Source organism: Myotis davidii, unplaced genomic scaffold, assembly GCF_000327345.1.
Source record: "Myotis davidii unplaced genomic scaffold, ASM32734v1 scaffold309, whole genome shotgun sequence".
Taxonomy (NCBI): domain Eukaryota; kingdom Metazoa; phylum Chordata; class Mammalia; order Chiroptera; family Vespertilionidae; genus Myotis; species Myotis davidii.
In genome coordinates, this window is record NW_006383013.1 from 6,335,548 (window position 1) to 6,347,738 (window position 12,191).

The 12,191-nt window shown below is 39.9% G+C and overlaps 1 protein-coding gene across 6 annotated transcripts in view; it reads right to left on the bottom strand.

Annotated features, from left to right (window-relative positions):
- The window catches only part of CEP128 (centrosomal protein 128kDa), a 397,477-nt gene extending 385,491 nt beyond the window's left edge, over nucleotides 1–11,986 (bottom strand). For 4 of the 6 annotated variants that reach the window (XM_015558069.1, XM_015558067.1, XM_015558065.1 and 1 more), the window contains exons 1-2: nucleotides 11,819–11,986; nucleotides 9,803–9,958 (exon numbers count right to left, since the gene is read on the bottom strand). The gene's annotated coding sequence lies outside the window, so the exon portion shown is untranslated. Of the gene's footprint in view, nucleotides 1–7,616; nucleotides 7,689–9,802; nucleotides 9,959–11,818 lie in introns of all 6 variants that reach the window. The other 2 variants (XM_015558066.1, XM_015558071.1) reach the window with 2 other exon arrangements.
- Between the last annotated feature and the right edge of the window lie 205 nt (nucleotides 11,987–12,191).

Below are 12,191 nucleotides of genomic sequence, written 5' to 3' on the forward strand. Positions count from 1 at the left end.
GGAAAGAGTCACAGGGTCCAGTGCCCACCAAGCAGGGAACAGGGGCATTTCTGGAAAAGGACAAGCAGCATACAAAATGATTCCTTATTCAGGCATGGAGAAAAAAATTAGTTGCTGCTCAGATAATTACATATGTGCCACTTGTTAAAGATCAGTGTTTTAAAAGAAAGTTACTTAATAACCCCCTCCCTGTCTCACAAGAAGAATGACACAGATATTTTAGATGCATACACCCACACACACTTCTAAAATAAATGAGGCAGTTTACAAAATTAAGTAAAAAGTTTTTAAAAAGTCAAGATTAAAAATAACAAAAAACTCAAGAAAATTACAGAGAAATGGATGCTAGCAAACTTGAGATGGATCTATTACTTGTAGTTACACCCTGGAATTGGACTTTTGCATTTGCTAACCGATTGAAAATGAAATATATACTACAATATTCTTAAAATAGCAGATGCGAATAAAGTCCTCTGGGGGTACAGACAACCTCTACTGGTTGTCCAAACTGCCCCAGGCTGGGCAAGAGATCAGCCTGGACAAAGGTGGAGCTAGAATCCCGAGTTTCTGACACCACTTTGCTTAAATCAGAGGATGAAAACTGGAGGACTATAGACCAAACCCAGCTGACTAACATGTGTTTGAAAGTAACACTCACTATGTTATTTTAAAACACTAATTTTAAAACAACTAAATTTCATATAAAAATTGTAATTTCCAGCTTCTCTTGAAAAACCCAGAGATCTGGCAACACTGGGATGAATTTTCCCATGGCAACATGGACATACACCATGACTGCCTTGGAGCTGGGCATGTACCTTCCTGTTGGCCCAAGTTCCGACTAGCTGCTTCACCCAGTGTGTTAACTGATTGGCCCCACTTACTAGCAAAGTTTGCAACCCTATTTTGAATAAAGAATGAAGACAAAGGAAGTTTACCTTTTTAAAGGAGTTTCCCTAGTTAAAAATGACCAATTTGATTGGGAAGAATTAGTCAGGGTTAAATGCTTGAGAGTTAATGTAACAGCTTTGATATTAGCCATTCCTACTAACTCCAAAACCAGAACAAAATACCACTACAAACAAAAGGGCTTGATTTTAATCCATCTACTTAGAACGTTTTCCTACTATTATGTATATTTATATCAAAAACTAAATTCAGATAAAAAATGTAGTACCTTTCATGATTTAGCTCCAATTCTTTACCCATCCCTACGTGCACTGCTCTCAGAGGTCGAGTTACCTGGCCAGGCCCTTCCCTCTGGGCTCAGCTATGTGACCTGCTTTGGTCAATGGGATTCTAGCTAACATGGCACAAGTGGAGTCATGAAAAGGCATTACACATTGGAACTTGTCTCCCTGCACCTCTCCCATCTCTAAGAAGACATGCCCAGGATATCCTGTTGGAAGGTGTGGGAATACATAGTTGCACCAGAGGCTTCCAGCTTAGGTCAGCAGACCAGGTGACCAGCCAGCTGAACCCAGATAAATAAGTGAGTCCAGTCATAATAAGCAGATAGCTTAGCTGACTAACTGTACAAGCGACAAAGTTATTGTTGTACTAGAAATCTGGTGCATGAATTTGTGCACAGGTGGGGTCCCTAGGCCTAGCCAACGATTAAGGCCAGGCCAACAACTGGGGGGAGGGACAAAGAGAGGGACTGCAGGCCAATCAGGGCCTGCCAGCTGGGAGGAGGGATGGGGCACGGGAGGTTGGCCTCTGGTCTCTACAAGGGAACCAGCCCTCAGCCCCCTGGGAAAGGGGTCACATCCACCACTACCCACCCTGGTTCCCCATCCCAGCCCAGGGCCAAAGGTCCCAGCAGGGTCGGGAGAGGAGGCAACGGTCACCAGGCCGGGCACGGAAGGAATGGACGTCGGACGCCGAAGCTGATAGCCAACCGCAGAAGGTTGGCTGTGGGAGCGCACTGACCACCAGGGGGCAGCTCCTGCATTAAGCGTCTGCCCCCTGGTGGTCAGCACACGTCATAGCAACTGGTCGTTCTGGCCATTCAGTCATTGGTCGCTTAGCCTTTTATATATATGGATGCCTTGTATGTTTTATTTGTTATGCAGCAAAAGCTAAGTGGTATATATATTGTGAACACTGAGAAAGAAGATACCTGCCAAGAAGGTCTCCTGGTGGCTAACTGAGCTCAAATTTTAAAAACAGAGACTAGCCAAAACCGGTTTGGCTCAGTGGATAGAGCGTCAGCCTGCGGACTGAGGGGTCCCGGGTTCGATTCCGGTCAAGGGCATGTACCTTGGTTATAGCAGCCATTTCTACACAAACTGCACTTCACACAGAAGCCTGCACTGTTTTTCTGTCTGCTGAGCCAGCCCTTATAAAGGAACTCCTGGAATCCTATTTCAACCAATGGGACTGAAACTTCCCCCATCCAAACAGAGCTTACAGCTTTATCCCCATCAACATCTTCACTGACCAATCAGAGCAGCTCTTTTCTGACCAATCAGGAAAGTGCCTTTTGGACAAATCCAACTGCAAGGATCTGGAGTCCTTGTTTGCATGAGGACAGACCAATCAAGGTCGCAGGCAAGGGCTTCTGTCTATATAAGCCAGCTCCCCTCTGGCTCTGAGAGTGCACCTTTCCTTCCCACCAAAGACTGATCCCTGGCTGAGATAAAACACCAAAGATATCTCTGTCTCACTGGAGCAGAGCTGAACAGACCAACATGGGCCAGAGAAGACAGGCACCAAACACAGAATGGAGAAGAGCAGACCAGCACACAGCTGAACAGACCAGCAAGGAACAGAGATCTCTAGCAGAGAAGGGCCTGGCCCCAGGTCCACCTCATAGGCTTGCTGTTTTCACGGCTAGGCTTTATCACAATTGAGCTGTTTTGCACTGAATAAAGTTTCCTTCTTCACCACACCCCAAATTGGGGATTCTGTTGGCATTGAATTGGCACCAATGATCATCTGTTGACAATATGTAGTTTAATAATAAATCATTTTATTTGGTTCAGAAAAAATTTAATTTCCTGAAGTTTCCTCTAAAGACTACTCTCCTTGATAAAACAAGTTGTTTTCAGACTGTCTTCTGGTGGTGAGGAGGGAGTGGGGAGGGCAAATTCAAATTAGGATGCACAAAATAAGCATAAGCAATTGATATGACAAGTGACAGACTAGCAATTACTGAGAGAGAAAAACTAGGCAATCATAAATAGCAATTGGGGCTATTTAATCTACTCCCTATAACATTAAGATTTTCATAAGAAACAAGCTGTTTCGTAAATATATTATAAAGCATAATACTTGGTGTTTTCCTCCTATTTTTTAAAGTAGAAACAGAAACTCCTCTTGACTTTCCCAGTGCAAAAACACCACTAAAAATTTTAAGAAAGGGAAATATTTCTGACTGCTATTTATACCTCAAATTTCTATGTTGCTTTATAGTTTACAAAGCATTTGCTTTAGCACTTTCTCTTTTGACTTCCATTCAATCCTACAAAGTGGGTATAATTGCAACTCTTTACTTTTACTGCTAAGAAAAAAAAAGCTTTGAATAAAATACTTGTCCACCATTGCTTTGCTAAAAAGTTACAGTAACAGAACTAGAACCCATATCTTGTGTCTCTAAGCCACTGCTTTTCCACTACATTTCTAGGAGCAGAACTGTGTAAATTCTAAATACATTGCCCAATCACTGAAATATTTTCTTTGTCCAGCCCTATCATATTTCTTATCACCCTCATTCCCCCAAGAAATGCATTTAAGGCCAGAGTATGTCATCCATATGTGCTTATCTACTTAGAACTAGAGATTTCTATAATGAATACAAGATAATATGTAAATATGCTATAAATCCAACTTTCTACAACTATTTCAAGATGTCTTTTAAAAGGCAAAAGATTTATACAGTCTGAAGAGAAACTAGAGCATAAGATGTCTTTTAAACAACCCTTTCTCTTGTTAAGAATATTTACCTCTTCAGGCAGAAAAGCATTCTTTTTTTTTTTTCTTTTTTTTTCCAGAAACATCATAAAACCTTAAATTTTATTTTTTAAATTGTATTTTCTTTTTGGTGTACACGTATTTTCTATTTCTCTTTTTCCTCCACTCTTTCTCAATTCCCATATTTCTTCCTTCCCCCACACTTACTTTATATATTTAGATCTTTCCTTTTAACTCTTCTATAATAAAGGACTGAAATACATTTCAAGAGTTTTGTATTTCTTTTTTATCATTATTAAATTTATTGGGGTGGCATTGGTTAATAAGATTGTATAGGTTTCAAGGGTACATTTCTATGATACATGATCTATATATTGCATTGTGTGCCCACCATCCAAAGTCAAACCATCTTCTGTGACCATATATTTGGTCCCCTTTATCCTTTACTAATCCTCCACCCCCTCTCGCCTGGAAACCACCATACAGTTGTCTGTGTCTATGAGTTTCAGTTTTACATCCCATATATGAGTTAAATCATATGGTTCTTAGGTTTTCTGGCTGACTTTATTTTGCTTAACATAATATCCTCATTTTTTTTCTTATTCTTAATTTCAAAGTGGATAAAAAGAATAATTGGCATATTCTTTTCAAAATATATAGACTTCTAAATTTTAAGAAAAAAAGCTAATTGGAGTTCTTAACTTTGACCTCCCCATGAACTGTTTCCTGGAATGTTTTTAAATGTACATAAAAAATTTGTAAAGATACAGGATTAGATAGAAATCCAATTATAATGAAATTGAATTATTGGGAGTAAATGGATGAAGACTGAAGTTAAGAACCTCAATTTCAAAAACCTTCAAGAAACTCAAGGTGAATAATGCTGAATAACTAATGTTTCAATATCAGATTGTTGTATGACAATAACCCTACAAGGTCGGTACACTGTCATCATGATATATACCTAAGAGGTTTAAAGGCGCTAAGAAAGGTACTCAAGGCTACACAGCTACTGAGTAGCAGAGCTGAGTCTTGAACCTTTCTCCAAGGTCCAGATTTCTGACCATCTAACCGTACTCACTGCCACATGCACTACTCATAAATTTAAGACTTTTTCTCAACTCATTTCTAGCCACCAAAATGGTTTCTCTGACTTTTGAGTCTTTTCCTATACATTCCAACTCCACTGGCCACCTGATTGAATCTAGGTTCTTGAATCAGGAATTCCAGGCCCTCAGCAAGCCACCTGTCTTAATAAAAGAACCACAGAAAACTTAATGCCTACATTCAGCTATTATAGCAACTACTCTTCTCCCACTGCCACCCCTCATTAATGTCATTAGTTCTGGGTAGAATGCCTTCTGCTATCTAGTATTTGCCACCTATTTAAACACTCACTTGTCCAGGCATAGCTCAAATAACACAATCTCAATGAAGCTGTCCACCTCTAGCCAGACGTGATCTTTCCTTTCTCTGTATTAGTATAGCTCTATAATTATAGCAAGACATTTATGAAATGTCAAAATATCTGCATGAAATACAATTATTTGTGCCACAGAATTTTTTTTAATTTTTCTTTATGCTCACCTATGGATATGTTTTATTGGTCTGAGAGAGAGGAAGGGAGAGAGCGAGAAACACCAATGTGAGAGAGAAACATCGATCAGTTGCCCCCACAGGCGACCAGACCAGGGATCAAGCCACAACCTAGGTATGTGCCCTGAGGGGAATCAAACCCAAAACTTTTTTGGTGTAAGGGATGATGCTGCAACCAACTGAGCCATCTGGCCAGGGCTATCACAGAATATGTCATGTTCATTTTGTCATCAAAACTATGCTGGATTCACCACTTGGGATATTCTTTTCACTTCGTTTTCCCTTTGCTAACTTCTACTTTTCTTTCAAGTCTCAGCTCAAAGGAAACTTCCCCTAGAAAGTCTTCTTTCACTCCCCTCACCCCTACCCTGGGCCAAGTATCCACAGTGGATACCAACTCAACACTGCCCAGAGATTGCTAACTGGCTATTTACTTGTCTGTCTCCCCACTAGACTGGAAATCTTACCAGAGACTATTTATTTAATCCATGGTTGTATTTCAACACCTAGCATATTTCCTGGCATGTAATTGGAACACTTTTAAATGAATTTACAATTACATTTTCTTATTATCCTGTCTGATTAATCCAGAGATGAATTTCAAAGTACAGGACCTTGCAATTAGTAAATACTAATTAAATAATTGTCGGGTAAAATGACTCTTGTAGAAATGGCCTAGATTAATTATCTTACATCTTCAAACAATATGGATTAAACTGAAAAATAGTAGAAATATGAACACTTGATAATATGTCCCTTATAGAGAAAACAAAGATAAACACTTCAAATCCATTTGAATAAATGTGTTAAAATAACTGAATCACACTTAGGCTTGTTTGAATTATTGCAAATCATTTAAATTCATTATTGTCATCTGCAGCTATCTGCACTCCTCAATTATTATTTGTCTGCACTATAAAGCACTACACTACAAATTACTTAGGTTCTTTATCATCTAGGTCCATTCTCAGTATGCTTTCAATGTAGCAATTGCTGCTCATAAGCAAACCTATTTCTTGCCAATTTAAAGCCTTCAGTCTCTCACCATCGAGCCTTTTTTCTTTTTTCTACCATCTATAAAATTACTTATCTCACCTAGAGGGTATTATGGTAAGTGAAATAGTCAGCCAGAGAAAGACAAATACCAAATGATTTCACTTATACGTGGAATCTAAAGAACAATACAAACAAGCAAACAAAGCAGAAACAGACTCAGACACAGAGAACAGACTAATGGTTGCCAGAGGAGCGGGGGCTGGGAGACTGGGTGAAAAAGGTGAAAGGATTGAAAAGTACAGATTGCTAGTTACACAAAACAGTTAAGGGAGTATAAAGTACAGCATAGGAAATATAGTCCAAAATATTGTAATAACTATGATTGTGACAGGTGAGTACTGGAAATATCAAGGGAAACATTGTAAAGTATATGATTGTCTAGTCACTATGCTATACACCTGACACTCATACAAAATAATATTGAATGTAAGCAGTACTTAAAAATAAACAAATAATTTTTTAAAACTGCTTATCTCTTCTTTCTTTAAAATAATAATCATCGTTCACTTCTTCCACAATGTGTCTCTTCTTCACTTATCCATTCATCCTGAGCACCTGTGTCATGGCAAACCCTGTGCATACTGTAGATTCTAGATGTTCTTCAGCTAAATGGATACATATAAACACATATATGTCCATCTCTCAAACACCCACACACCAGCATTATACTGATCGATGTTAAGGGTTACGTGAATTTCAGGGAGGCGTGAATATCTGATAAGGACCCTGTAGCCTGTTAGGAGCATTTACAATTATTGATAAAAAAAAATACTAGAAGCAAGGATAGGGGGAAAGAAGGACAAACAGAAAAATATTCGCTTTATATCGAAACTAAAGGATTCATCATCTCTCTAAAAACATGATTTTAAAAGAACAAACCAGTACTAAAAGATGCAAAGGGTATATAAACAGGCAATTCACAGAATACAAATGGCCCTAACAAGTATAGAACGTTCTTTATATTCCTAATCAAAAAATTGAAAATTAAAATAATAATATGATATGCTTGTTTATCTGTTTTGTACAAATTGAAAAAAAATAGCTCTCACCTCCAGGATTGACAAGGGCACACCTTGCTGTAAGAATATTAACTGAAATAGATAGCTTTTCTGGAGAACAATCTGGCAAGACAAGTAAAAAATAAATAATATGCATATGTTTTGACCCAGATAGTCTACTTCTATGTACAGGGTAGGGCAAAAGTAGGTTTATAGTTGTAAGTATGCACAACAGAGTTTATTCTTATATTATTATTTATTATTGTATTATTTTCCATACGAGCAACTATAAACCTACTTTTGCCCCACCCTGTATATTATCCTAGGAAAACAAAAGATGTTTAAGATGTATGTATACATTTCATGTGTATATGTAGAAAGAGTTTAACTGCAGAATTAAAATAGTAAAAAAGAAAATAAGAATTACAAATCTACTGATAAGGGATACATTAAATATAGTCATTTGGAATATTGTGTAGCAGTTAAAAGAGATTGTAGAATTTTATGTACTGACATGTAATACTACATTATTGCAACAAATAAATACACACTACAGAATAACATGAATATATTGAAACATTTCATATTAGAATCAGCCCAGTGATACTACATGGATACCTCTGAATCTACTCTAGATTATTTTTACATTATTCCCAAATATGTCAAGATTACATCTGAGAATTTGTGATTATATGACCTTATCAGGCTCTTCCAGCTCTAAAATTCTTTAATTCTAAGAACTTTGTGCAGCATAGATCTTGGACAGTGTTTTTACAAGGCCCCAAAGGGTCTCCTATATAGGTTTAAGTGTCCCTTATCAAAATGCAAGAGGAAAATGCTAAAAAGTGTCCAGAGTTTTACCTCTACATCTGAAAACTTGAGTTCTTAATACTACATCCTTCAATGACAATTCATGCTGAATATGTTCATTTTACAGTAATCACGAATTATAACTCTTTTACCTCAATAATAATGTAAGAAACATTATATCTTGAAAAAACTAAGATAATAGAACTCTTTGAATATTTAAAGAGATTAAATAGCCCATCTCCCTTCCTCTCCGAAATCTATAATAAAAATATATTTTTCTGAATAAATAAATAAAAGATAAATAACAGTAAATTTTGCTTATATGGTACTCTTAATCTAAAAATGCTGACTGTCAATCAAATCCCACTGAGGGCAATCTTAGACAGCAATGGCACCTCTTCATACTGGACAGGATTGAGATTTGTAGAAAGAATACCTGGGAATGAAAACCACTCTTTGGGCTCCAGAATCCCCAGCAAATCACATGTACCATCTGAGCTTCAACTGTCTCATTTGTAAAACAAAGAATCCTATGTAATAAAAGCGTAATATGAAAATCAACCAAACGTCTGAACAACGGAACGACCATTCAGACAACCATCCGGGACCATGTTATGACACCCACTGGCGCCAGGCCAGCCAAGGTAGGTGCGATGCGATTGGTCGGAGGCCCATGATCGCCCCGCAGAGGAAGACCCAGGCCACCGGCCTGCGGGGCGATCAATGGGGGGCTCCACATCACCCCAAAGAGGGAGGCCAAGGCCACCGACCGGTGGGCTGTGGTGGGTGGACGGGGTCTCCCTCTGCGAGGGAAGCCCAGGTCCCGGGTGCCGGCAGCCAAGGGAAGAAAGGCCTACTCCTGTACAAATTTCATGTATCGGGACTCTAGTAGCATAATAATGTCCAGACCGCATGGCTCAGCGATTAAGCCTCTACTATGAACCAAGAGGTCACAGTTCGATTCCCGGTTAGGGCACATGACCAGGTTGTGGGCTCAATCCCCAGTAGGGGGTGTGAAGGAGAGAGCTAATCCATGATTCTCTCTCATCATTGATGTTTCTATCTCTCTCCCTCTCCCTTCCTCTCTGAAATCAATAAAAATATTTTTTAAAAGAACAGTGTAATAAAAATATTATATATATGTCACATACATATATGTCACATAGAAGGTTTCTATTACTCTGCCTGGGACAAAATGGGTTCTCAAATGCTTGTCTAATGGAAACAACTGCATCATTTTTGTTTTTGTTAAGGTATCTAGTTTGTTCCCTTGAAATTTTATAACTCTCACACACAACCATTCAATTTAATTTTTACGCTGTTAGAAAAAGACTTCTTGCCTCTCAAAAGCTTATTTGTTGACATACTCTTTTCCACTATAAATATGCAAAAATGTGTTTAGAAACACAGGGAGAAAGCATACTTACAGAGCACACCCCCAAATCTCCGTGTTGCTCTCCACTGAGCTCAGTGCTCTTCTTAGGCACATATGTCTGCCTCCTATCATTTCTTCATGAGGTTCAGGGCAAAAGGCCTAGTCAAGTAGATAATCTTTGGTTGCCCCTATATTTTCCCCAAACCACCTACAGATAAATGAAACAAGGATTAAAACACACCTACAACTTTAGATTTTTTAAAGAAATAAAAGATGAAAATAAGCTTACCCTCACTATATACAGTTCATGGCATATCAGAGAACAGAGAAAATGCACCTTGGGTCATGCAGAAGCCCCACTGAACTCAAAGGAACTCTCCACATCCAAGTGCCCAACCAACATACTCCTCACTTGTTAGTTCTGCCCATGCCTGGTCATCCCTAGGGCTGGCCAGATCATGCAATTGTAGCCCAAGTCCACCTAAAAGTACTCTCTCTTTCAGCATGTCTATCAGAGGGTAAACTAAGTCAAATAATTAATTTAACATGATACTTCTGAATTTAATGACCCAGTTGAATTTCTAAGCCAGTTAACAAACTATATATACTAGTACGCCTAAACGATATATTTCATAAGCTGCCCAGTACCACCCACATTTAGTACTGCAATTAAATAAGTAAACATAAAATGTCTTTGGTTGTAAGAAAGTCTGTGGACAGAAATATTTTCAATGCTTTGTGGCTGCTTTTAAAGCAGTCTGTAGGAATCTACAGGAAGTATCCAGAGAATTAGTAGTTGTCACATAAGAAGACCTGGGACTACATCTATAAACCACTTCAAGAAAAAGTAAAACACTATTCTGGAAAAGTTAATCAAAATAAACTGTGGAGAGCTTCAAATGACACAGGTCTTGCAATGGCAGAGCGGACACACTGAGAGCACTCGGGTTTTATGCATACTTCACTCTTCTAACAAAGCATAACCTTCACCCCATGGGCTGGGTCACAGACACATCCCAATTTCTCTGTACCAATATGAAGCTGCCAAAGTTTTCACCTTGAATCTACACTGTGCAATACAGTAGTCACTCCATACGTGGCTACTGAGCTCTTGAAATCTGCCCAGTTTGAGTTCACAGGTGCTGTAAATATACAATGCAAGATTTTGGACACTTAGAAACATTAAAAACATATATGCATTTAAGGCTGTAAAATGCCTCAATAAGTTTCCATATTGACTACATGCTGAAATGAAAACATTTTGTATATAAATAAATTGTGCTAAATAAACTATTAAAATTAACATCACCAGTTTCTTTTTTACTGGTACAATGTGGATACTGGAAAATTTAAACGTGTGTGTGTGTGGTGTGTGTGTGTGTGTGTGTGTGTGTCGTCCCACATAATATTTCTACTTGACGGCACTGTTCTGCATAATTAGTAAATATAAATAACAAATACTGAGCACTTCCAATGTGCCAGGCCCTGTGCTAGATACTTTGCTTCATACTTGGAACAACGTTACAGTGCGGTCCTACGAGGAGCCTGCGGAAGCCACTGAGCCCCATCAAACCGATCACAGTTGCAGCTGGAATTCAATGTCAGATGTTCCTACGAAATAACTCATATCACGGGCAGCTAACATTGGGGCAACTCCCATGGTGGCACAGGAGAGGCCGATACAGCGATACAGCGTCTGTGACTAGAGAACAGGTACAAAACGGCCAGCGCTATCCCAGCTCTATCCCAGGCCAGGCAAGTCACCTCCAAAATGAGTCCGATCTCCTTGACAGCTCAGGACATGCCGCTCGCAAAAGGAGGACCAGGAAGTTCAAATTCCCTGAATAGCTTGGCACAGACCAGGCTGTGGATGCCCATGCGGAGGGGGTCGCAGGCCGGGCACCCCGTCTCTCCCGACCCTGGCGCTCACGCTACCAAGCCGCGGCCCCACCCCACATCTCCACGCGGCCAGTGTCCCCACCCCTGGGACAAGGAGAAGTGGGACTTAAAACGTCTACAGGACAGGGAAGTGGCAAAGAAAGGGCCAGGGGCGGTGGCGGGCAAGTACCTGAGATTGAGAGCCCAGGTCCTTAATGCCGGATCATCGCCGAGGCCCCACCCGGCTCCCACGGCCACCTGTGACCGAGAAGGTGCAACTGACCCGACGCGTCGGCGCAACCGACTGAGCTGTGCCCAGACTGGCAGCTATGGCAACTTGAACTAGCCGCCCAGCCGCGGCAAGAGTACAGGACCCTACTGGTGCCGCTTGGCCCTCTGGGAGTTGTAGTCCGCATCGTCCTCTAAAAGCAATGAGTTACTAAGGGACTCGGCCCCTAAAAGAAACTGCAAGTCCCAGGATGCCAAACGATTGTCTTCTGGTGACTTTCCCGGAAGAAGCAGGATTCGTTGGCACCTGAGGCCCTAGGACGCGCCCTCTTTCC